The sequence below is a fragment of the Helianthus annuus genome, chromosome 12 (genome assembly GCF_002127325.2).
Source record: "Helianthus annuus cultivar XRQ/B chromosome 12, HanXRQr2.0-SUNRISE, whole genome shotgun sequence".
Lineage (NCBI taxonomy): Eukaryota > Viridiplantae > Streptophyta > Magnoliopsida > Asterales > Asteraceae > Helianthus > Helianthus annuus.
This window is the reverse complement of record NC_035444.2, coordinates 123503462-123530048: the sequence shown is the minus strand read 5'-3', so window position 1 is coordinate 123530048 and position 26587 is coordinate 123503462.

Genomic DNA, 26587 nt, shown 5'->3' with positions numbered 1-26587 from the left:
GAAGAAATTTCCATGGATTTTGTTACAGGCCTACCCAGATCCCAGCGTGGGAATGATACTATATGGGTGATCGTGGACCGATTCACCAAGTCTGCGCACTTCCTGGCTATAAAGGAAACGGATAAGTTCTCCACTCTCGCAGACATCTATCTTATAGAAGTTGTTACGAGGCACGGGGTGCCCACCTCCATCATTTCGGATCGGGATGCACGATTCACGTCAGAACTATGGCAAGCGATGCACAAATCTTTCGGCTCACGATTAGACATGAGCACATCATATCACCCTCAGACGGATGGGCAGTCTGAGCGCACGATTCAAACTCTAGAAGACATGCTTCGAGCGTGTGTTATCGATTTCGGCAACGGCTGGGAAAAGCACCTCCCTTTAGTGGAGTTTTCATACAATAACAGTTACCACACCAGCATTCAAGCCGCTCCATTCGAGGCATTGTACGGACGTAAATGCCGGTCACCTCTCTGTTGGGTAGAGGTGGAGGATAGTCAGATTACGGGTCCAGAGATTGTAGTGGACGCCACAGAAAAGATTGCACAGATACGACAACGCATGGCGGCAGCACGCGACCGTCAGAAAGCCTACGCGGATAAGCGTAAGAGGCCATTGGAATTTCAGGTCGGGGACCGGGTTTTACTTAAAGTCTCACCCTGGAAGGGTGTGGTTCGATTTGGTAAACAAGGCAAACTCAATCCACGGTATGTTGGACCGTTCGAAATCACTGAAAGAATAGGCCCAGTAGCCTACAGACTGAACCTACCAGCTGAACTCGGTGCAGTTCACAATGTATTTCACGTGTCGAATCTGAAGAAGTGCCTGTCAGATGAGACCCTCATAGTTCCTTTTAAGGAACTCACTATCGACGAGCGGTTGCAGTTCGTCGAGGAACCAGTTGATTTCACGGACCGGGATGTTAAGGTCCTCAAACACAAGAGAATCCCTCTTGTCCGAGTTCGTTGGAACTCCAAACGTGGCCCAGAGTACACCTGGGAACGTGAAGACCAGATGACAGAAAAGTACCCCCAGTTATTCGAAACCAATGCATCCACTACTGAGGCTGAAGCTACTACTACTGAATTTCGGGACGAAATTCCAAATCAACGGGGGGATGATGTGACACCCCAGGAAAACCAGTGAACAATACAGCTTACCTAGCTTCCTCAGTGAGTGCGTACCAAATTTCAGGACGAAATTTCTTTTAAGTTGGGGATAATGTGACAACTCGAATTTCCAAGATTTCTATTTCGCATTTATTGCACGTTCATTGTTTGTATAATTAATTATTTGCACAATTGATTGCTATAGAATTGTATACGTTTTGATACAATGAAGTGTATTGTGTGATTGTGCATGACTATGTGTTAATTGTGATAAACTTGTCCAATGTACACACTTGGTAGTGAAACTGTAAAATTAATTGAGATAGTGCACTCTTGTAAAATAGATTAATGGAGGGTGTAAAGAGTTATTAGTGAAACCTAAATCATACTTAACCCTAATTCCCTTCCCTAATCATTCTCTAATCATTCACAAGAAATCAAAACACGCACTTTCACCTCCCCTAATCCTCTCTACAATCATCTCCTCATCCTTCTTGGTGTCACAAGTCTTTTGCATCAAGTTTGATTGTCAATTCATCTAAGAATCGAATCAAGGTAATTGTTAATGATTGTTTGTTTATTATTTGATTGATATCACTTCTTGATTCTTGTAATTCTTGCAAAACCCTAGATTTGATTTGATGGTTCTGTGCTTAATTTGAATCTTGATTATTGAAATGATGATGATGATTAGGGTATGCTTGGTAGATTGATCCTGTGATGATTGTTATTGTTATGCATCGATCAATTGATTGTGAATCTGCTGTCCAGGTGAATGAAGTTAGGGTTCGTAGAATGATGAGCATAACTGTGGAACAACGAAAACGTAACTGCTATAATCTCTACGATCATATGATTATTGTTACTCAGAGTTTTGTGAATATATGTGCCTGAGTTTTGTACACATGAATGTTGTTCGAATTTTATGATGATTAGCATGTAGACCGAGTTTCTTTGGCACTTTTATTGCCCGAGTTTTGTGGACCAAAACATTACCCGACCTTTGTAATAGGGTATTAGGTCCGAGTTTCATATGTAGAAGCAAAGTCCGAGTTTATGAAGCTTAGGTGAGTCCGAGCTTTTGATCTTAGATAACATGACCGAGTTTAGGGAGGGCATATGGTCCGAGTTTAAGGGGGCCATATGACCGAGTTTCTTGAATGCATAAGGGTCCGACCTTTTCTAAAGGTTTAAGGATGATGTGTCCGAGTTTCTTGACACTTGGGTTGTCCGAGTTTTAGGCCCCAAGCCCATGTCCGACCTTCTACTTCATCACACATGCTATCTGAGTTTTTAACCCCCTTTCATGTCCGAGTTTGATACCCCACCCCCCCTTATGTTATCCGATTTTCAAACAGGGGAAACCCCCCCCCCCCCCACACTTGTCTGAATATTGAATCTGATGTGTGTTTAATATGAGGCTCTGTACGTATATATATAATGATTGAATCTGATAGGTTGTGTATGTCACATTCTTAAGCCGCTAACTCGGTTAAACTTGTTAAGCTTATCAACGCCGTTAAATACACGAAATGTGTTAACAGTGACACGTACGTTAACCTCCATGTTAGACTTAAAGGTGAAAGTAAAGATATGACGCATGAAATATGTGAATACGATGAATTGATTACATGATGTATGATTCTATGTGAATAATCATATGATACTGAATGCAACTAAATGATTCTACGTGCGTGAACATTCCATGTGATATCATCATGTACACAATAAACACACACAAAGCACCGTTGCTTGAATATCGAGGATTGTAAACCCTAATTGAATGAATCATGTGCAATATATCCTAGGTCGTGTATAACGGACTTAAACATTTGATAAACCCTAGAGCATAGCATACCGAGCAAACCAAGGTGAGTTCACACCCTTACTAAGGCATGGGATTCCCGGGGCTTGGGAATGGGTTTTAAAGGAATAAGGTTGAATAGATTCGTACTGACACTATTACTAGACTACCATACCATCGTCCTCGGTTGTGCAGGACCCATACGTGCAATCCACGTACACATATACTTACTACTATCCTCGGTTGTGAAGGATACTTATACATACTACTATCCTCGGTTGTGAAGGATACTTATACATACTACTATCCTCGGATGTGAAGGATACTCATACGTACTACTATCCTCGGATGTGAAGGATACTCATACGTACTACTATCCTAGGATGTGAAGGATACTTATACTTAATTACTATCCTCGGATGTGAAGGATACTCACGTAAGACCTACGTGAACTTATACTTACTACTGTTCTCGGATTGTGAAGAACACATATGGTTACGAGTAGTCTAGTGGATTATACAACATGGGAAGCCCCCACCAATAGAACGTACTATCGGCCCAGTAGAGCCACATGTTACAAACGAACTTACTATTACGCATCTGCTTTCTGTGAACTCGCTCAACTAGTTGTTGATCCTCTGTTACATGCCTTGCAGGTCGTTAGGTACATGGAGCTTGCACAGGGAGGAGCAGGTCGTTGTGGGCTTGGATCGTGATTACCTTGTTAAACACTTATAACAATTTATACTTTATTATGATGGGTTTTGATTATACGCTTCCGCTAAACAACGATAACTTACTTATGTGTTGGAACACCTTTCATATGGATTGGGTTTGGTTTAATAGCAATTACTTTTATTATATATATTGTTCTATATGATTGGTGGCTTGATCCTGGCTAGTCACGCTCCCAAGCGGTGATACTCCGCAGGTGGATTTTGGGGGTGTGACAGTGTGACATACATGCAGCATCATCCAGTAACTTTCGGTATCATTCAGTCATAAACAAGTCATATACAGCAGCATACAGTAGCATGTTGTTCAAAGCATGTAACTCAGACATGTTGTGCATTAATTAACTCAGACCATACATACTCATTAAAATTCGGACAAGGCACCATATCTTAAAACTCGGACCTAAGGGCTTTACACATACTCGGACCATATGCATTCATAAAGATCGGATCATACATATATATCATAGAATTCGGACTCCTCATCAAGCACAAAGTCGGACCCCCTTATACCTTGCAAAAGTCGGACCATGTCCCCCCTTTACAAACTCGGATCAAATCCACTCTATCATGAAACTCGGACCCATTAACATACAAAAGTCGGACATGTGGTAAGCATTAAAAAATTCGGACATCATGTGGTAACCATTAAAAACTCGGACCCACATAGTAACCAAACTCGGATTCACACACTCTCACAAAAATTCGGACATGTGTTATCTTAAATCAAAAGTTCGGACAACACTTATTACAAGCAAAACTCGGACAGCTATGTTCATCATAAAACTCGGACAAACAAGCACATTAAAAGTCGGACTTTAACATACTTATAAAAATTCGGACCTTATGCATTGTCTCTTGAAATGTCGGATCACATAATCATTCTTAAAAGTCAGACTATGCTCCACCATTTAAAAATTCGGACCTTTCATGTGTGATATATAAAGTTCGGACTTTACATGAAATCAAAAGTCGGGCCAACTCTAATCATGCGAACATTCAACTACAATGCAACAGTTACGTTTTTGTTTTTACGATCAGGAAACCCTAATTCATACATTTGCATTGCAGAAATCAAATCAACAATGAACATCTTCATCATATCAGACATATTAGTGTCATGCTAGTGATTACACAACTAATCATATTCATTTCACAATAATCAGAATCAATCAATAAGCACAGAACTATCATATGAAGAACTAGGGTTTTAGCATGAATCAATCAATCAACGATTAACAACGAACAATCATTAAAAAATTACCTTGGATTGATTCGAGATAAAGAGAGGAATCAAGAGTGATGATTGAGAGCTTGTGCCAATGATGAAGAAGATGATTGTAGAGAGAATTGGAGAATGTGAAAGTACGTGTATTGATTTTGTGTGATGATTAGTGAAGAGGATTAGGGTTAAGAGTGATTGAAATTTCACTAATTACTCTACTCACCCCTAAGTATCATCTTTTACATAAAGCACACCCATCACAACATAATTTACAGTTTCACCACCAAGTTCATGCATTTGTCAAATCTTTCATAAGTAACACATAACCATGCACAATTACAATACACCTTATCGAACCAAAACATATACAGTTACAAAGGAAACCAATTGTGCAAGTAAACAACTAAACAAACAGTGAACGTGCAATAAATGCGAAAGTGGAATCTTGGAAACTCGAGTTGTCACATTATCCCCAACTTGAGAGAAATTTCGTCCCGAAATTTAGCATGCAGTTACTGAGGAAGCTAGGTAAGTTGCATCGTTTACTGGTTTTCCTGGGGTGTCACATCATCCCCCCGTTGATTTGGAATTTCGTCCCGAAATTCTACAGTAGTAGCTTCAGCCTCAGTAGTGGTTGCACGGTTTTCGAATAACTGGGGATACTTGAGTTCCATTTGATCTTCTCGTTCCCAGGTGTACTCTGGGCCACGACGGGAGTTCCAACGAACTCGTACAAGAGGTATTATGGTGTTCTTGAGGACCTTGACATCCCGGTCCGTGATTTCTACTGGTTCCTCGACGAACTGCAACCGCTCGTCGATAGTGAGTTCCTTCAAAGGAACTATGAGGGTCTCGTCTGACAGACACTTCTTTAGATTCGACACATGGAAAACATTGTGAACTGCACCGAGTTCAGCTGGTAGGTTCAGTTTGTAGGCCACTTTGCCTATTTTCTCGATGATTTCGAACGGTCCAACATACCGCGGATTGAGTTTAACTCATTTACCAAAACGAACCACACCCTTCCAGGGTGAGACTTTGAGTAGCACTCGATCCCCAACTTGGAACTCGAGTGGCTTCCTGCGCTTATCAGCGTAACTTTTCTGACGGTCGCGAGCTGCCGCCATCCGTTGTCATATCTGTGATATTCGTTCAGTAGCATCAACTACCATTTCTGGACCTGTGATCTGACTATCCCCCACCTCTGCCCAACAGAGAGGTGACCGGCATTTACGTCCGTACAATGCCTCGAATGGAGCGGCTTGTATGCTGGTGTGGTAACTGTTATTGTACGAAAACTCCACTAACGGAAGATGTTTTTCCCAGCTGCTGCCGAAATCGATAACACACGCCCGAAGCATGTCTTCTAGAGTTTGAATCGTGCGCTCAGACTGCCCATCCGTCTGAGGGTGGTAAGCTGTGCTCATGTCTAGCCGAGAGCCAAAAGATTTGTGCATTGCTTGCCATAGTTCTGAACTGAATCGTGCATCCCGATCCGAAATAATGGAGGTTGGCACTCCGTGCCTAGAAACAACTTCTTTCAAGTAGACGTCTGCTAAGGTAGAGAACTTATCCGTTTCTTTGATAGCCAAGAAATGAGCAGACTTTGTGAGTCGGTCTACGATCACCCAAATAGTATCATTCCCACGCTGGGATCTAGGCAGGCCAGTAACAAAATCCATGGAAATTTCTTCCCATTTCCACTGTGGTATCTTGGGTTGCTGAAGTAGGCCTGAGGGTTTCTGGTACTCCGTCTTGACCCTTGCACAGGTCAAACACTTGCCGACGTATGTTGCTATGGGGGCCTTCATGCTAGGCCACAAATATGTAGTTCTAAGATCGTGGTACATTTTATCCGAACCTGGATGTATCGAGTAGCGAGACTTGTGACCTTCATCCATTACAAGTTCTCGTAAACCGCCATATAGTGGGACCCAAATACGCCCCGTTACATAGTAGGCGCCGTCTTCCCTCTATTCCAATCCTTGCCTTGAGCCACGTAAGGCTTCGGCCCTTACGTTTTCTGGTTTCAATGCTTCTACCTGAGCATCTCGTATCTGTGCAGGAAGACTGGACTGAATATTGAGTTGCAAGGCTCGTACACGCCTAGGTAGAGTGTCTTTTCGACTGAGAGCGTCAGCCACAACATTGGCTTTGCCTGGATGGTACTTGATGGCACATTCGTAATCATTCAGTAGTTCAACCCATCGTCGTTGACGCATGTTCAATTCCTTCTGCTTGAAGATATGCTCGAGGCTCCTGTGATCGGTGTAAATAGTGCACTTGGTACCATACAGGTAGTGTCACCATATCTTGAGCGCGAATACAACAGCTCCCAGCTCTAAATCGTGCGTCGTGTAGTTCCGCTCGTGAATCTTGAGTTGACGTGACGCATAAGCAATCGTGCGTCGTGTAGTTCCGCTGCATCAATACACAACCAAGCCCCTGTATCGCTGCGTCGCAATAGACCACAAAATCATCCGTGCCCTCTGGCAATGAGAGAATAGGTGCGCTGCATAGCCTATCCTTTAAGTACTGAAAAGCCGTTTCTTGTGTATTACCCCAACGATAGGTAACACCTTTCTATGTCAACAAAGTAAGCGGTTGTGCGATCTTGGAGAAGTCTTTGATGAACCGTCTGTAATAACCTGCCAAACCCAAAAATTGGCGTATTTCCGTTGGAGTGCGAGGCGCAGGCCAGTTTCTGATCGAATCTACCTTGGATGGATCGACATGAATCCCATCCTTGTTTACCACGTGGCCTAGAAAGTGGACTTCACGAAGCCAGAAGTCACATTTTGAAAACTTGGCGTACAGTTGTTCCTTTCGAAGAAGTTCCAAAATCAATCGTAAGTGCTGTTCGTGCTCCTCCTGAGTCCTGGAGTAGATTAGAATGCCGTCGATGAAAACGATGACGAACTTGTCTAAATAAGGCTTGCACACCCTGTTCATAAGATCCATGAAAACTGCAGGCGCGTTCGTTAGCCCGAATGACATGACTAGAAACTCGTAGTGGCCGTAGCGAGTTCTGAATGCTGTCTTAGAGACGTCCTCATCCCGGACTCTCAGCTGATGGTAACCTGACCTTAGATCAATCTTGGAGTAGTAGCTCGACCCTTGCAACTGGTCGAATAAGTCATCAATACGCGACAGAGGGTAACGGTTCTTCACTGTCACCTTGTTCAGTTCGCGGTAATCAATGCACATTCTGAATGTACCGTCCTTCTTCTTCACAAATAATACTGGAGCTCCACAAGGCGAAGAGCTAGGACGAATAAAGCCCTTATCCAAGAGCTCTTGCAGTTGCTTTGACAGTTCTTCCAGTTCAGTTGGAGCTAATCGGTACGGTGCGCGAGCTATTGGTGCTGCTCCTGGAGCTAGCTCGACTTGAAACTCGACCCGGCGATGAGGCGGTAGGCCAGGTAAATCTTCAAGAAACACTTGAGGAAAATCGTGTACAACTGGGATATCCTCTATTCTTTTCTCTTTCGTTGATGCATCAGTAACAAGTGCCAAAATGGCAGTGTGACCCTTTCGTAAACATTTCTGAGCCTTCAGGAAGGAGATGATGCCAACCACAGCACCACTCTTGTCACCTTGAACTTCGAGAGGTTCTTTACCAGAACGGGGAATACGAATGATCTTCTCCTTACATAGGATCTCTGCTTGCTGCTTGGATAACCAGTCCATACCAATGACGATGTCGAAACTACCCAGAACTATAGGAATGAGGTCGATGGAGAAAGTCTGACCAGCGAGGATAAGATTACAACCCTGAACTATGTGTGTGGCCTCTAGACTTTTACCATTAGCTAACTCTACGACATGTTTGGTGTTTAAGGGAGTCGGTGCATGTTTTAACATTTGGCTAACTTTTAGAGACACATAACTAGTATCCGCACCCGAATCAAACAATATAATAACATAAAAGTCGTCAAGAAGAAACTTACCCATAACAACGTTGGGATCATTCCTGGCATCACCCTGCCCCAGCACAAAAGCACGACCCCTAGCGCCGTTGTTCCCATCATTGTTGTTTCCCCCATTATTATTCCCGTTGCCTTGATTATTGTTGTTGTTGTTGTTGTTCTGATTTCGGTTCAACTGAGGGCAGTGTCTTTTGAAATGACCTTCAGCGCCACAATTAAAACATCCCTTGTTGCCCTGTTGCTGATTCTGCGGTGCTTGCTCTTGCTGCTGATTCTGATTCGCAGGCCGCGGGCTCCTACAATCCTTGGCCTCATGACCCATCTTGAGGCACCTTCGACAGCGACCCTTGTTGCACTGGCCACTGTGATGCCTGTTACAGTTGTTACACCTTGGGAGGTTCCCTCGATAACCACCCTGCCTGTGATTACCCGAAGATTGCTGACCAGGGCTCTGATAGTTGTCAGTCTTTCGCTGCTGAACTTGAGACTGAACTGAAGCTGAACCTTTGCTGGAATCCCCCTCCCATATTCTCTTGTTGTCACTGGGGGGTAGCAGGAGCAGCAAAAGTGGTAACAGTAGTAGTAGCGCTGATACGTTTAGGCAGCCTGTCTTGTTCCACTGCCTGATCCGTGAGGCGATGAGCAAGGCGCTGAATATCCTGGATGTTAGCAAGGTTGGCCGTTGTCACGTGGCTTTGAATTTCTGGTGCCAACCCCTTGAGATACAACTCAATGCGTCTGATAGGAGGGTCCACCATAGTTGGACACAGAACGGCCAGCTCGTTTGACCTTTTAGTATAAGCCTCGATCTCTGACCCTGTCATTTTCAAATTGAAAAACTCCACCTCTAACTTGTGGATGTCGTCTCGTGAGCAGTACTCCCGTTTAATCAGCTCCTTGAAATCATTCCAGGGAGTGGCGTTAGCAGCTGCCAATCCCAAAAGTTGGACTTGCGCATTCCACCAAGTTAGCGCAATCCCTTCTAAAGTACCAGTGGCGTATTTCACCCTGCGAGCCTCAGGGCACTCACACATCTCAAATACCGACTCGAGCTTTTCAAACCAATGGAGGAGTCCAACCGCTCCCTCCGTGCCACTGAACGTGCTTGGACGACAGTCCATGAAGTTCTTGAAAGTGCAAACAGGTTGCTGAGCGGGTTGACCTAGTGTAAGAATAGGACAAGGTTAAACACAATAGTTGGTTTAGGAATGTAGGATCTAAAGATCCTAGTATGAGTTACGACTGCAGTGTATACCTCCTGCATTTGTAGCTGCAAGAGCCGCAGCAACTTGTTCGTTGATAAGAGCCATCAACTGGGCTTGAGTCAAGTTAATACGTCTGGCCATTGATCTTCACATCAAAGGCAACATAAGTGAGAAAGGTTCGCGAATAGTGCGATGACAGAAGAGTGTAAGCACACAAGTGTTCTCAAGCAATAACAAATAGTGAGCAATGTAATCTAAGCATACCACGAGCAAAGTTCTATGTAATTCTAGCATGTAGGCAATAAACATAAACCTTATTACCTAGGATGTTGAGTCTTGCACGTGGAGCGAGGCGTCGTTGTGGATCGTTGAGCACTGTACTGGTTATAGTCTGGTTTTACTAAAAACGTTTTTCCCTTATTAAAACCGAGTTCTCTATAACCAATGGCTCTGATACCAATCTGTCACACCCCCAAAATCCACCTGCGGAGTATCACCGCTTGGGAGCGTGACTGACCAGGATCAAGCCACCAATCATATAGAACAACGTAAATAGTAAAGTAATTGTCATTTAACCAAACCAATCCATATGAAAGGTGTTCCAAAACATAAGTGTAATAACAAAGTTTAGTGGAAGCAAATGAGTAAAAGGCCAATCATAAATAAGTATGTAATGTCTCAATGTTCAATCAAAGCATTCACGATCCTTGTCCACAACGACCGCGCCTCCCCATGCAAGCTCCATGTATACCTAACGACCTGCAAAGCATGTAACAGAGAGTCAACAACTAGTTGAGCGAGTTCACAGTAAGTAAGTTTGTAACAGTAAGTTCCTTTCGTAACGTGTGGCTCTACTGGGCCGATTGTATATTCTACTAGTGGGGGTTTCCCATAGTTGTATATACACTAGACTATTTGTAACCATAAGTGTTCTTCTTACCGAGAACAGTAGTACGTACAAAGTTTACGTAGGTTTTACGTAAGTGCCCTTCACAACCCAAGACAGGGGTACGTGGGGGTTTACGTAGGTTTTACGTAAGTGCCTGACACAACCGAGGCAGTAATGAGTATAAGTTCACGTAGGTTTTACGTGAGTGTCCTTCGCAACCTGAGGACAGTGATGAGTACAAGTATACGTAGGTTTTACGTATGTGTCCTGCGCATCCGAGGACGATGGTAGATAGTCTGGTAACAGTGTAAGTGTGACAACCCTCACTAAACCAGGTATCCGTACGATTTAATTAATAATTAATTACTGCTTAATTACTGTGCTTAACTGAAATTGCTGACGAACTGCTACTTGATTTCTAGTACTTGTATATTCCTGCATCATACTTTGATTGCCGTCACTACATTATTTACAAGTTGAACCTTAGTGACAAACATGATGCACTAAAGCACAGTAGCATTAGAACGGATAAACTATTGAACATGCTGATAAAGCCAGCATCTGGCAGACACTGCCTCTAAGGGCCTGTATGAGCCAGAAATATTTTACTACACCCATAGTGAGTGTAGGGATACAAGGGTTGTAGAACTGCGTCTCTAGGAATAAGATATAATGACTGGATGTGCCTAAAACGTACTCTAAGCACGAAACACAGCACTTTTATTTACATACTAGCTTCTGGCTACCTAATAAAGTGCCAAAACATGAGGAAAATATTCCTGTTATAGAATAAGTGGTGTCACTAAGAATATTATTTACGACGCTTAAAAGTTTACTTAAGCTCTTTAACGGATTTCCATCCAAACGAACAACCGGACTATACCCGGAACATGAAAATATTGACAAAAATATTATTGGTCTTTTTCTGAGCCAGTTAGGGTCCCTGATTACCCTAACACCCGCTATAGAACGCATCACACCACTAACGGAGTTAATCACCTAACTAACTTATCTAACCAAACTATAACCTAACCATCTAGTTGAGATCGAACCGAGACCCCCCCCCCTTTGTAACCGGCCCCATAACTAGGGGGACATACTTGGTACAATAGTGATTAAAATAATCACCATTGTTGGGTATCTAGATGGCATTTTAACCAAGGGTTAGTGAACTTGATTTTGCCTATAAGTAACTTGATTTGGCACCATAGATCATTCACATTTCTTCACCCAAACTCAAGCTCTCTCTCTCCCTCTTGCTTCCTCTCGGCCGAGCACCCACACTTCCATCCATCCATCATCCAACTTCAAACATCACATTCCAAGCATACACAAGCCTTTCGGGTCACGCATAAGGAGTCTTGGAGCAAACGGAAGCGGAAGGACCTCGTTATCTTGCTTTTATCCACCACCTTTTCGCCTAGAATCTTCCATAGCCCCGAGCTAGAGGTATAACACTTAAAACTCATTCTCGAACATATCTAAGGTGGTTAATAAGATTTGTAACGGTTAAAAGTCGGAAACTTGCATTTTGAATCTTTAAAGTCTACTAAAACATGAATATTGATGGTTAAAAGCTTAATACTTGTGTAAAAGTTGTAGTATTTGAAAGTGGTGATTATTTAGGCCTGATCTACGTAGTGGTAGCTCGGATCATCGTTTAACCCGACTTTGTTAAGATCATGGATCTTGACATAAGCTTGTTTCGAACGGTACAAGGGTTAAAAGGTGAAACTCTACCACACAGAAACATGAACTTGTGTAAAAGTATTTTTACTTGTAAAATAGTGTTTAAAACTAGCGGATCTATGTATCTGCAAGTGGTATTTTCAAAGGACCAAGTGTCGAGAAAATCATGTTTTCTAAAAGTCGGATAACACACTAATAAATATGATTTTACAAACCACAAGTGTATAAACACTTGTGAAATGAAAGATCCGGCAAAATAAAAATTTTTGTAAAAGATGACGGGAAGATGTAAAGATAGATTTATTCTAAAAACGAGGTTTTTACAAGATTTAGTTACTTTACACATAGATCCACAAAATATAACGGGATCTACACTATAGTTTTCGGAAAAAACTACAAGTTCATGCGATTATACGATTTACATACTTGTCGACTAGTTTGATGTGTCGGAAATTGATTGGTTGATTTAAAGAAGTGTTGAAATGATTTTGTAAAAGAAAATGATACGCTTGAAAGCGTGGCCACCTCCAGTTACAGGGGAAACTCTGGCGAAATTTTTCTAAAAACCTAACACTTAGAATTATTTACAAGTGTTAGAATTATTTTGATATGTTTACAAAATATATTTCGCCACGACTTTATTTACAAATATTCGAAGGTGGGATTTTCACAAAACTAAACGTGATAATTATATATCTGGTAAATATATTTTCACCACACTGTTTATGATTATTTTGTGAAAATACATAAATATTATTTTTAGAGTAAAAATAATATTTCGGACGATAACAGCTCCAAAATAATACAAACGCTTACACGACAAACACATAAGTTACACCGGTAATTATTATTACCACTTAATCGTTAAAACGTAACTTACGCATTATACGGAAATATTCATGAACGCATATTTTGTCAACGCATTATTTTGGAAGTATTATGTGAAGTGAAAATATAATATTTTTGAGAAAAATATTTATATTTTGGAAGAAAAAGTAAAAATATATTACGTGGGACTTAATGATATAATACAAATACACATGTATTAAATCCCCCATCCTTGGGAAGGAGATTAACTACCAAGTACATGCAAAATATAAACACGAAATAGTTGTCTAACTATTTCCCAAAAACCTAAACTATAAAGCTAAGGCACGGCCATCCGTCTAATAGAATTAGCACATGTAGGTCGTTGCACAGCTGCCTAACATTCGGAGTACTTGGTATAGCGACGCACTGACTGTGAGTTCACGTCCCCCCTTTTCTCTTAACTGTTTTCAGTTTTCTAAACTGCGGGGGTGAAATACATGTTCAATGTTTATGATTACTTTATACATGGTATGGTTAGCGTAAGGAGGGTTACTTTTTAGATCATGTGAATGGATAGGCGGAAACTTGAGGCCATTAATCCTCATGGTAGGACCGAGGGACAGGAGCGGTAGATCTATCTGGGTGTAGCGAGCCCAGCCCCAGGTCCAGCATAACGGACCTCGGGGTGACTTAGTGCCCGACGCATAAATCCGCTAGGTTTGAGTCTTCCTACTTGCATTTCACACATATCAATGGCCTTGCAAACCATTGGTGATCTCTTTTTCCTTATTTGCTACATACCAGGGTTTTTGATAAATACAAAGGTTTATTTACTCACTTTCGCATGAACTCGCTCAACATTATTGTTGATTTTTACTTACATGTATTTCAGGGAATTAAAGATCTGGCACGGTATGGCATGTTTTTTTCCCGCTGCATTAGTCACCGAGGTCATCCAGGGTTCGGGGAATGTGACTCTTTCCTGGACAAGTCACAGTCCTTGAATCATGTTTATGTTAAGATTGAATTTGTAATGTTTGGTGAACAAGTTTATGGTTGTTAGGGTGTTATCCCGTTAAGACAATGTTATGGTATTTTTATTTTAATGGATGATCTTGCATATTTTTAATTCATATAGCTTGGTTATGATTAAGCTATGGTATTAAGAAGTCACACCAAATTAACCACGCTTCCGCAAAGCCAGGGTGTGACAGCTTGGTATCAGAGCTCTGATCATAGCGAACTAGGATTCCTTCTCGAGTCTAGACTATGATCACTAGGGCTCTCACGAAAATATTTTTACTGCATACCACTTAAGTCCAGATCCAAAACCTTTTTATAAACAAATGTTGAGCGCATTTTATTTATTATTTTTAGGCTCAGTCTGGGAGGCTGAGGCTCGGTGTGGGAGACTGAGGCTCGGTCTGGGAGGCCGAGGCTCGATCCAATGGATCGAGGTAGTTGTCTAGTGGGACTAGGAAGAGCAGTCTGGGAGGCTGGGAAAATTGGCTAGTGGGACTAGGAAAAGCAGTCTGGGAGGCTGGGAGGCTAGTGAGACTGGGAATGTCAGTCTGAGAGACTGGGAGGCTAGTGGGACTAGGAAGAGCAGTCTGGGAGGCTGGGAGAATTGGCTAGTGGGACTAGGAAAAGCAGTCTGGGAGACTGGGAGGCTAGTGGGACTAGGAGAATTATGTGATTTTTACTTGGTGACTTATGTGATTACCTGATTGTATGACTGATTATTTGTACATAATTGTGTTTATGTTACTGACATCATGAGTCACCTGTGCCATGCGACATTTTTATGCGTATGTGACTCGGACACCACCGGACCCCTACCTATCGTATCTGATGACCTCCCATCTTCGGAGCATGAGGTGCATACATCTGATTCCACCAGCACGGACGACGACGATTTCCAGCCCTTCGCACTACCCGAGGGTGCTGATGAGCCTGCGGATGGCCCCCCTGCTGAGTACCTACCTCTAGTTGTGATTCCGGCTCCTATTCCTTTAGCCGTTTATCCCGCATATGACTTACTACTTGACGCCGAGGCTAACGGCGATATCGATCTGTTTGAGGATGAGCCTACAGAGGATGAGATCCCGGACGCAGCCCTACTTCCCGCTGGCGATCTCCTGATGATCGCTGATGCCCCTGCCGAGGACTCACCCGCACATTCACCGGTCCCAGACTCCTTTGAGTCTGTGGCTTCCGCACCTTCTCACGAGGTGAGCGCACAGCACTTTGCACACGATTCGGATCCTGACCAGGCATCCTCTGCTGCACCTATTCCGAGCTTTGCATTTGAGCATGACGACATAGAGGATTCTGATCCCATTTTTCTTCCGGGATTCGACCCGGATCATGATATTGAGTTTATCCCGATGGACCAGCCCATGGAGGGTCCCGCTGATCCAGTTGATCCTATTGATCCCGATTTTGATTTCGAGATGGCTTTTGATGACCCTGAGCCTGCCTTGGCTCCTGAGCAGGCAGCTGCTCTAGATCCTATGCCCGAGCATGACCCCGTACATGCTGGCATCCCAGTTGAGCCTGTTCTAGCTGACCCGCCCGTTGATGATCATCTGGAGGGTGATCATGTTGTTGCTGTCGATCCTGTTGTTCCTCCACCTTGTGTTGCTGATATACCTGTTGATCATCATGTTGATCATGTTGCACCGGTTGATCCTATTGTTGCTCCCCCATTTGATCCCATTCCACTCGAGCCTGAGCATGCACTGTTTGCAGACCACATGGATCCACCGGATGAGCATGCACAACACGGTTGGATACCTGCTGATGAGGACGTTCCACCTTTGCCCCCTCAGATCCCTGTTACACAACCTGTTGATTTCACTTTTCAGGTTCCTCAGTTCGTACCTCCAGCGAGGCCTGGAGAGGGCTCTTCAGCCCATCCTTTTGGGCACGTACCGATGTCTATTCCCTTCATGCCCCAGATATCATCTGTTCCACCCTCTACTTCACCGTTTCATGTGGCACCGTTTGACCCCACCAGTGAGCCTTTACTTTGGTCGACACCGCCAGTCATGCCACCTACTGATCCATACCATCTATTTCATGTGGGACACACTATAGAGGACGTTTTGATGTCCTTCGTTCATCAGCACGAGTCACACACGCAGCGTCTCCAGGAGCTCGAGAGAGCTCAGCTGCCACCATGTTCATGCCATGGACAGATACACTCTCCTCTTCAGCCATGTCGATCATTACCCCCAGATTATGCTGCTCGTCTCTTTACACTAGAGCAGCAGGTTGCTTCTGTCATCCGTACTCAGCAGGCTATGGAGGAGGACTGGCTTCAGCTACGCCGCTTGCTTTACACTTACTTTCCCCCTCCTCCGCCGCCATCTGTATAGAGCTCATCAGTACTGCTTGTGTAGACGTTGGTGAGAGGACCGCGATTGCTTTTGGTTGCATAGCATTTTGGAGACTACATGATGATACTGACTTTTGACACACACTTGATGTATTTGATGTATTTGACACTGATTTGATATAGCTTTTGGACAGGGGTGATGTAGCCCCTAGTTGATTGATGATTATATGACACAGTGATGTACTGATACACTTACGTTATGGTCTCAATATATATGGCAATCGCAGTATTCTCATCATATTTGATTCGCTTGATTGCTTATTTACATTATTATGACATGGGATGTTGTGTGTATATTATTATGACATGGGATGTTGTGTGTATAATATTTGTGACATGGGATGTTGTGTGATTAGTATTTGTGAAGTATTGATAACATGAGATGTTATGTGCTATTACTATTACTATATACGTACGCGTTACTATGGCCTGACCGACGTAAACACATCTTTAGAAGATGCCGCCAAGACGTCAACCACAGCAAATGCCCACTACTCAGGACGAACTACAGCAAGTCATTGCTGCAGCTATTGCTCAATATGCTGCCTCTCAAGAAGGAATGAGTGGAAGCAACTCTGGCAACACGGGCAACAACAACAATCCACCTCATGGTAACCCTAAGATATTAAGACATACCATGACCTAAATGGATTTCCTTAGCAGAAATGCTAATGCCAATCATGCGTTATAATGTATGCGCAGGATGCACCTACAAACAGTTCTTGGACTGCAAGCCCGTGAACTTTGATGGCACAGGAGGTGTTGTCGCTTTTGTCCGCTGGGCTGAGAAAACAGAATCCGTACTTCGCATGAGCAAATGCGCGCTGGATCAACAAGTCACTTATATCTCAGGGCTATTTTTGGATGGAGCCCTATCATGGTGGAATCTACAAGTACAGACACTTGGTGAAGCTGCTGCTTACGCGCTGACTTGGGCTGAACTGAAAGAACTCATGCGCAAGAAGTACTGTTCTCGCGCTGAAATTCAGAGATTGGAGACCCTTCTGGCATTTGAAAATGGAAGGTTCGAAGATAGCTGAGTACGTTCAGAGGTTCCACGACTTGTCGCATGTGGTACCCTACATGGTCACACCTGAGTTCAAGAGAATTGAACGCTTCATTTGGGGATTAGCTCCTCAAATCATCAGCATGGTGACCTCCTCCAAACCTGCAACTATCACTGAAGCCATTGATTTGAGCGTGGCTCTTACCGAGGAGGCAATTCGTTTGAACAAGTTTGATGAAGTGGAGCCTAAGAAGAAGGAGACTCATGTGGAGTCATCTGGAGGGAACAAGCGGAAGTTTTCAAACTTCAAGCAGGGCACCGAGGTGGTGGTTAAGAAAGGGGAATCAAATGCGCTAGCGCAAGATACAGCTGGTGGTAAGAAGAAAGGAAAGGGATATATGGGTGCACAACCCAAGTGCAACTTATGCCAACGACATCACTCTGGTCGTTGCAGGCTAAGAGTTTGTGAATCATGTGGGAAGACTGGTCATACGAAGGATTTTTGTTGGGCTAGTGCTGGCCGGGGAGGCCAAGGAGGATCTGGGAATAGGAATAATCGTGGTGGTAATGGGAACCGCCCCCAAGGAAACCATGGAGGTGATGGGGATCGGGTCAATCATGCAAACCAAGCGGGCGCTAAGAATCGAAATTAGGGAAACAATCAAGCTGGAAACGTTGGTGGAAATGGGCAAAGGCCCGGATGCTTTAACTGCGGCGACATTGGGCACTACAAGAGGAATTGCCCGGAATTGAACCAAGCCCGCGGAAGGGTTTTCAACATAGAAGCAAGGGAAGCGCGCCAGGATCCCAATGTTGTCACTGGTACGTTCCCTGTAAACCAACGCTATGCATCCGTTTTATTTGATACTGGCGCCGATTATAGCTTCGTGTCGTTAGAATTTAAGAATATGCTTGGTTTAGCCGCTAGTAAGTTAGATATTCCGTACTCGATCGAATTGGCGAATGGGAAGTTAGTAGAAGCTAATGAGGTAATTCGAGGTTGCGTAATCGAATTGGGAGAGCGTGAGTTCGCTCTAGACCTACTACAGTCCAGTTGGGAAGCTTCGACGTGGTAGTAGGGATGGATTGGTTATCGAGTAACAAGGCCGAGATAGTTTGTCATGAGAAGGTCGTTCGTATCCCGACCGAGGATGGTGAGACCATTGTTGTTCACAGAGAGAAGCGTGAGACGCCGTTGAGGATTATTAGCTGCCTGAAGGCAAGAAAGTGTTTACAGAAGGGATGTGCTGCCTTTCTGGCACACATTGTAGATAAGAAGGCTGCTGAGCCAAAGATCGAAGACATCCCTGTCGTGAGGGAGTACCCAGAAGTTTTCCCAGAAGATTTACCTGTCTTGCCGCCTCAAAGACAAGTGGAGTTTCGCATTGACTTAGTTCCAGGCGCCGCGCCTGTGGCTAAGGCACCCTACAGACTTGCTCCGTCTGAGATGCAAGAACTATCGACACAACTTCAAGAGTTATTAGACAAGGGATTTATCCGACCGAGCTTCTCGCCTTGGGGAGCTCCAGTTTTGTTTGTCAAGAAAAAGGACGGTAGTTTCCGTATGTGCATTGACTACAGAGAGTTGAACAAGCTGACGATCAAGAATAGGTATCCTCTGCCAAGGATTGATGATCTGTTCGACCAACTTCAAGGTTCAAGCTTCTATTCAAAGATCGATTTGCGATCTGGTTACCATCAGTTAAGGATACAGGAGGAGAGTATCCCGAAGACAGCCTTCAGAACTCGATATGGACACTACGAGTTTCTGGTTATGCCGTTTGGGTTAACAAACGCACCTGCAGTGTTCATGGATTTGATGAATCGAGTTTGTAAGCCGTACTTGGATAAGTTCGTGATTGTATTCATCGATGATATTTTGATTTATTCAAAGACGAAGGCTGAGCACGAGCAGCATCTTAGAGCCATTCTGGAGCTGCTAAAGAAGGAACAGTTGTACGCCAAGTTCTCTAAGTGCGAGTTTTGGCTAAGAGAAGTGCAATTCCTTGGGCACGTGGTGAATGGAGATGGAATCCACGTGGATCCAACCAAGATCGAGGCGATCAAAGATTGGGGAACGCCAAAGACGCCAACCGAGATTCGGCAATTCTTGGGTTTGGCTGGCTATTATCGAAGGTTCATTGAGAACTTTTCAAAGATCGCTCAACCATTGACGCTCCTCACTCAGAAGGATAAGAAGTTTGATTGGGGAATCAAACAGGAGGAAGCATTTCAGATATTGAAGGATAAGCTTTGCAACGCGCCAATCTTAGCTCTACCGGAAGGTACAGATGATTTTGTGGTATACTACGACGCAACGCGTCAAGGATTGGGTTGTGTGTTGATGCAACGCCAAAAGGTTATTGCCTACGCGTCACGCCAACTGAAGGTACACGAGAAGAACTATACCACCCATGATTTAGAGCTTGGCGCAGTAGTTTTTGCTTTAAAGATCTGGAGACACTACCTTTATGGTACGAAGTGCACAATCTTCACAGATCACAAGAGCCTCCAACATATATTCAACCAGAAGGAGTTGAACATGAGGCAAAGACGATGGGTAGAACTGTTGAATGATTACGACTGCGAGATTAAGTATCATCCAGGGAAGGCGAATGTGGTCGCCGATGCCCTAAGTCGAAAAGAGAGGATCAAGCCCATAAGGGTTAGGGCTTTGGAAATGATTATTCAGACCGATCTTTCTTTGCGCATCCGTGCCGCGCAGAAAGAAGCTCTCAAGGAAAGAAACCTTGAAGAAGAATATCTCCGTGGGATGGAGAAGTTATTGGTACCAAACAGGGAAGGAACGTTGTGTTTTGAGAAAAGGATTTGGGTTCCTTTGTTTGGAGGTTTAAGGAAGGTTATTTTCGATGAAGCTCACAAATCGCGGTACTCTATCCACCCTGGAGCGGATAAGATGTACCAAGACCTTAAAGATTATTATTGGTGGCCTAGGATGAAAGGCGATGTTGCTGTTTACGTGAGCAAATGTTTAACTTGCGCCAAAGTTAAGGCGGAATACCAGAAGCCTTCGGGACTTCTGCAGCAACCAGAGATTCCCAAGTGGAAGTGGGAACAAATCTCTATGGATTTTATTACGAAATTGTCAAGAACGCCAAGAGGCCATGACACTATTTGGGTAATAGTGGACCGCTTAACGAAGTCAGCACACTTCTTACCTATCCGAGAAAAGGATAATACGAGCAAACTGGCCGAAATTTACATGAGAGAGATTGTTACACGCCATGGGGTACCTCTCTCAATCATCTCTGATAGAGACGGAAGGTTCGTATCGAGGATATGGCAATCCTTCCAGGAAGCTTTTGGCTCAAAGTTGAATCTAAGCACTGCTTTTCACCCGCAGACCGACGGTCAAAGCGAGCGGACGATACAGACCCTAGAAGATATGCTGAGAGCATGTGTGATGGATTTGGGCGGTAGCTGGGATAAGCATTTGCCTTTGGTTGAGTTCTCATACAACAACAGCTACCACACCAGTATTGGTGCCGCGCCATTCGAAGCTTTATATGGACGCAAGTGCAGATCACCGCTTTGTTGGGCAGACGCAGGTGATAGACAATTGGTTGGTCCTGAAGTGGTACAGGAAACCACAGATAAGATCGCACAGAAACGAGATCGCATCAGCGCGGCTCGTGACAGGCAGAAAGCCTACGCGGATCGAAGCAGGAAACCTCTAGAGTTTGAGGTTGGTGAGATGGTTTTGTTGAAGGTATCACCCTGGAAGGGTGTGGCACGCTTTGGGAAACGTGGAAAGTTGAACCCGAGGTATATTGGACCATTCAAGATCTTGGAAAGAATCGGGTTAGTAGCTTACAAGTTGGACCTACCTGCCGAACTGAATGGCGTTCACGATACATTTCATGTATCCAATTTGAAGAGAAGTCCAACTCAAGATACCGTTGTCATTCTTACCGATGAAATTCATGTTGACGACACGCTCCATTTCGTTGAAGAACCTGTGGAGGTCACGGATTGGAAAGTAAACAAGACCCGCCGGAGCAGTGTCAAGCTCGTCAAAGTTCGTTGGAATGCTAGGCATGGTCCTGAATTCACCTGGGAGCGTGAGGACCGAATGAAAGAGAAATACCCCCACTTATTTCCTGAGAACCCTGCTTCTACAAGCAGAACTTAAAATTTCGGGACGAAATTTTTCTAACGGGGGGAGAATGTGACAACCCTCACTAAACCAGGTATCCGTACGATTTAATTAATAATTAATTGCTGCTTAATTACAGTGCTTAACTGAAATTGCTGACGAACTGCTACTTGATTTCTAGTACTTGTATATTCCTGCATCATACTTTGATTGCCGTCACTACATTATTTACAAGTTGAACCTTAGTGACAAACATGATGCACTAAAGCACAGTAGCATTAGAACGGATAACCTATTGAACATGCTGATAAAGCCAGCATCAGGCAGACACTGCCTCTAAGGGCCTGTATGAGCCAGAAATATTTTACTACACCCATAGTGAGTGTAGGGATACAAGGGTTGTAGAACTGCGTCTCTAGGAATAAGATATAATGACTGGATGTGCCTAAAACGTACTCTAAGCACGAAACACAGCACTTTTATTTACATACTAGCTTCTGGCTAACTAATAAAGTGCCAAAACATGAGGAAAATATTCCTGACACTTTATAGAATAAGTGGTGTCACTAAAAATATTATTTACGACGCTTAAAAGTTTACTTAAGCTCTTTAACGGATTTCCATCCAAACGAACAACCGGACTATACCCGGAACATGAAAATATTGACAAAAATATTATTGGTCTTTTTCTGAGCCAGTTAGGGTCCCTGATTACCCTAACACCCGCTATAGAACGCATCACACCACTAACGGAGTTAATCACCTAACTAACTTATCTAACCAAACTATAACCTAACCATCTAGTTGAGATCGAACCGAGACCCCCCCCCTTTGTAACCGGCCCCATAACTAGGGGGACATACTTGGTACTATAGTGATTAAAATAATCACCATTGTTGGGTATCTAGATGGCATTTTAACCAAGGGTTAGTGAACTTGATTTTGCCTATAAGTAACTTGATTTGGCACCATAGATCATTCACATTTCTTCACCCAAACTCAAGCTCTCTCTCTCCCTCTTGCTTCCTCTCGGCCGAGCACCCACACTTCCATCCATCCATCATCCAACTTCAAACATCACATTCCAAGCATACACAAGCCTTTCGGGTCACGCATAAGGAGTCTTGGAGCAAACGGAAGCGGAAGGACCTCGTTATCTTGCTTTTATCCACCACCTTTTCGCCTAGAATCCTCCCTAGCCCCGAGCTAGAGGTATAACACTTAAAACTCATTCTCGAACATATCTAAGGTGGTTAATAAGATTTGTAACGGTTAAAAGTCGGAAACTTGCATTTTGAATCTTTAAAGTCTACTAAAACATGAATATTGATGGTTAAAAGCTTAATACTTGTGTAAAAGTTGTAGTATTTGAAAGTGGTGATTATTTAGGCCCGATCTACGTAGTGGTAGCTCGGATCATCGTTTAACCCGACTTTGTTAAGATCATGGATCTTGACATAAGCTTGTTTCAAACGGTACAAGGGTTAAAAGGTGAAACTCTACCACACAGAAACATGAACTTGTGTAAAAGTATTTTTACTTGTAAAATAGTGTTTAAAACTAGCGGATCTATGTATCTGCAAGTGGTATTTTCAAAGGACCAAGTGTCGAGAAAATCATGTTTTCTAAAAGTCGGATAACACACTAACAAATATGATTTTACAAACCACAAGTGTATAAACACTTATGAAACGAAAGATCCGACAAAATAACAATTTGTGTAAAAGATGACGGGAAGATGTAAAGATAGATTTATTCTAAAAACGAGGTTTTTACAAGATTTAGTTACTTTACACATAGATCCACAAAATATAACGGGATCTACACTATAGTTTTCGGAAAAACTACAAGTTCATGCGATTATACGATTTACATACTTGTCGACTAGTTTGATGTGTCGGAAATTGATTGGTTGATTTAAAGAAGTGTTGAAATGATTTTGTAAAAGAAAATGATACGCTTGAAAGCGTGGCCACCTCCAGTTACAGGGGAAACTCTGGCGAAATTTTTCTAAAAACCTAACACTTAGAATTATTTACAAGTGTTAGAATTATTTTGATATGTTTACAAAATATATTTCGCCACGACTTTATTTACAAATATTCGGAGGTGGGATTTTCACAAAACTAAACGTGATAATTATATATCTGGTAAATATATTTTCACCACACTGTTTATGATTATTTTGTGAAAATACATAAATATTATTTTTAGAGTAAAAATAATATTTCGGACGATAACAGCTCCAAAATAATACAAACGCTTACACGACAAACACATAAGTTACACCGGTAATTATTATTACCACTTAATCGTTAAAACGTAACTTACGCATTATACGGAAATATTCATGAACGCATATTTTGTCAACGCATTATTTTGGAAGTATTATGTGAAGTGAAAATATAATATTTTTGAGAAAAATATTTATATTTTGGAAGAAAAAGTAAAAATATATTAAGTGGGACTTAATGATATAATACAAATACACATGTATTAAATCCCCCATCCTTGGGAAGGAGATTAACTACCAAGTACATGCAAAATATAAACACGAAATAGTTGTCTAACTATTTCCCAAAAACCTAAACTATAAAGCTAAGGCACGGCCATCCGTCTAATAGAATTAGCACATGTAGGTCATTGCACAGCTGCCTGACATTCGGAGTACTTGGAATAGCGACGCACTGACTGTGAGTTCATGTCCCCCCTTTTCTCTTAACTGTTTTCAGTTTTCTAAACTGCGGGGGTGAAATACATGTTCAATGTTTATGATTACTTTATACATGGTATGGTTAGCGTAAGGAGGGTTACATTTTAGATCATATGAATGGGTAGGCGGAAACTTGAGGCCATTAATCCTCATGGTAGGACCGAGGGACAGGAGCGGTAGATCTATCTGGGTGTAGCGAACCCAGCCCTAGGTCCAGCATAACGGACCTCAGGGTGACTTAGTGCCCGACGCATAAATCCGCTAGGTTTGAGTCTTCCTACTTGCATTTCACACATATCAATGGCCTTGCAAACCATTGGTGATCTCTTTTTCCTTATTTGCTACATACCAGGGTTTTTGATAAATACAAAGGTTTATTTACTCACTTTCACATGAACTCGCTCAACATTATTGTTGATTTTTCAACTTACATGTATTTCAGGGAATTAAAGATCTGGCACGGTATGGCATTTTTTTTCCCGATGCATTAGTCACCGAGGTCATCCAGGGTTCGGGGAATGTGACTCTTTCCTGGACAAGTCATAGTCCTTGAATCATGTTTATGTTAAGATTGAATTTGTAATGTTTGGTGAACAAGTTTATGGTTGTTAGGGTGTTATCCCGTTAAGACAATGTTATGGTATTTTTATTTTAATGGATGATCTTGCATATTTTTAATTCATATAGCTTGGTTATGATTAAGCTATGGTATTAAGAAGTCACACCAAATTAACCACGCTTCCGCAAAGCCAGGGTGTGACAGTAAGTACATATCTATTCCTTCAATATCATTCCCAAAACCCGGGAATCCCATGCCTTGGTAAGAGTGTGAACTCACCTTGGTTTGCTCGGTATGTTATTGCTTCTAGTGTTAATTAATGGTTAGGTCCGTTACACACAACCTAAGGTACATTGCATATAAACTCGATGTAAGTGTTTACGTTCAATTGGGGTTTACAAGTCCTTGATGTCTAAACAGTTGTGATTCGTGTGATAGTTGTGTACAGAATGATATGACATAGATAGTTCATACATGCAGCATCATCCAGTAACTTTCGGTATCATTCAGTCATAAACAAGTCATATACAGCAGCATACAGTAGCATGTTGTTCAAAGCATGTAACTCAGACATGTTGTTCATTAATTAACTCAGACCATATATACTCATTAAAATTCGGACAAGGCACCATATCTTAAAACTTGGACCTAAGGGCTTTACACATACTCGGACCATATGCATTCATAAAGATCGGATCATACATATATATCATAGAATTCGGACTCCTCATCAAGCACAAAGTCGGACCCCCGTATACCTTGCAAAAGTCGGACCATGTCCCCCCTTTACAAACTCGGATCAAATCCACTCTATCATGAAACTCGGACCCATTAACATATAAAAGTCGGACATGTGGTAAGCATTAAAAAATTCGGACATCATGTGGTAACCATTAAAAACTCGGACCCACATAGTAACCAAACTCGGATTCACACACTCTCACAAAAATTCGGACATGTGTTATCTTAAATCAAAAGTTCGGACAACACTTATTACAAGCAAAACTCGGACAGCTATGTTCATCATAAAACTCGGACAAACAAGCACATTAAAAGTCGGACTTTAACATACTTATAAAAATTCGGACCTTATGCATTGTCTCTTGAAATGTCGGATCACATAATCATTCTTAAAAGTCGGACTATGCTCCACCATTTAAAAATTCGGACCTTTCATGTGTGATATATAAAGTTCGGACTTTACATGAAATCAAAAGTCGGGCCAACTCTAATCATGCGAACATTCAACTACAATGCAACAGTTACGTTTTTGTTTTTACGATCAGGAAACCCTAATTCATACATTTGCATTGCAGAAATCAAATCAACAATGAACATCTTCATCATATCAGACATATTAGTGTCATGCTAGTGATTACACAACTAATCATA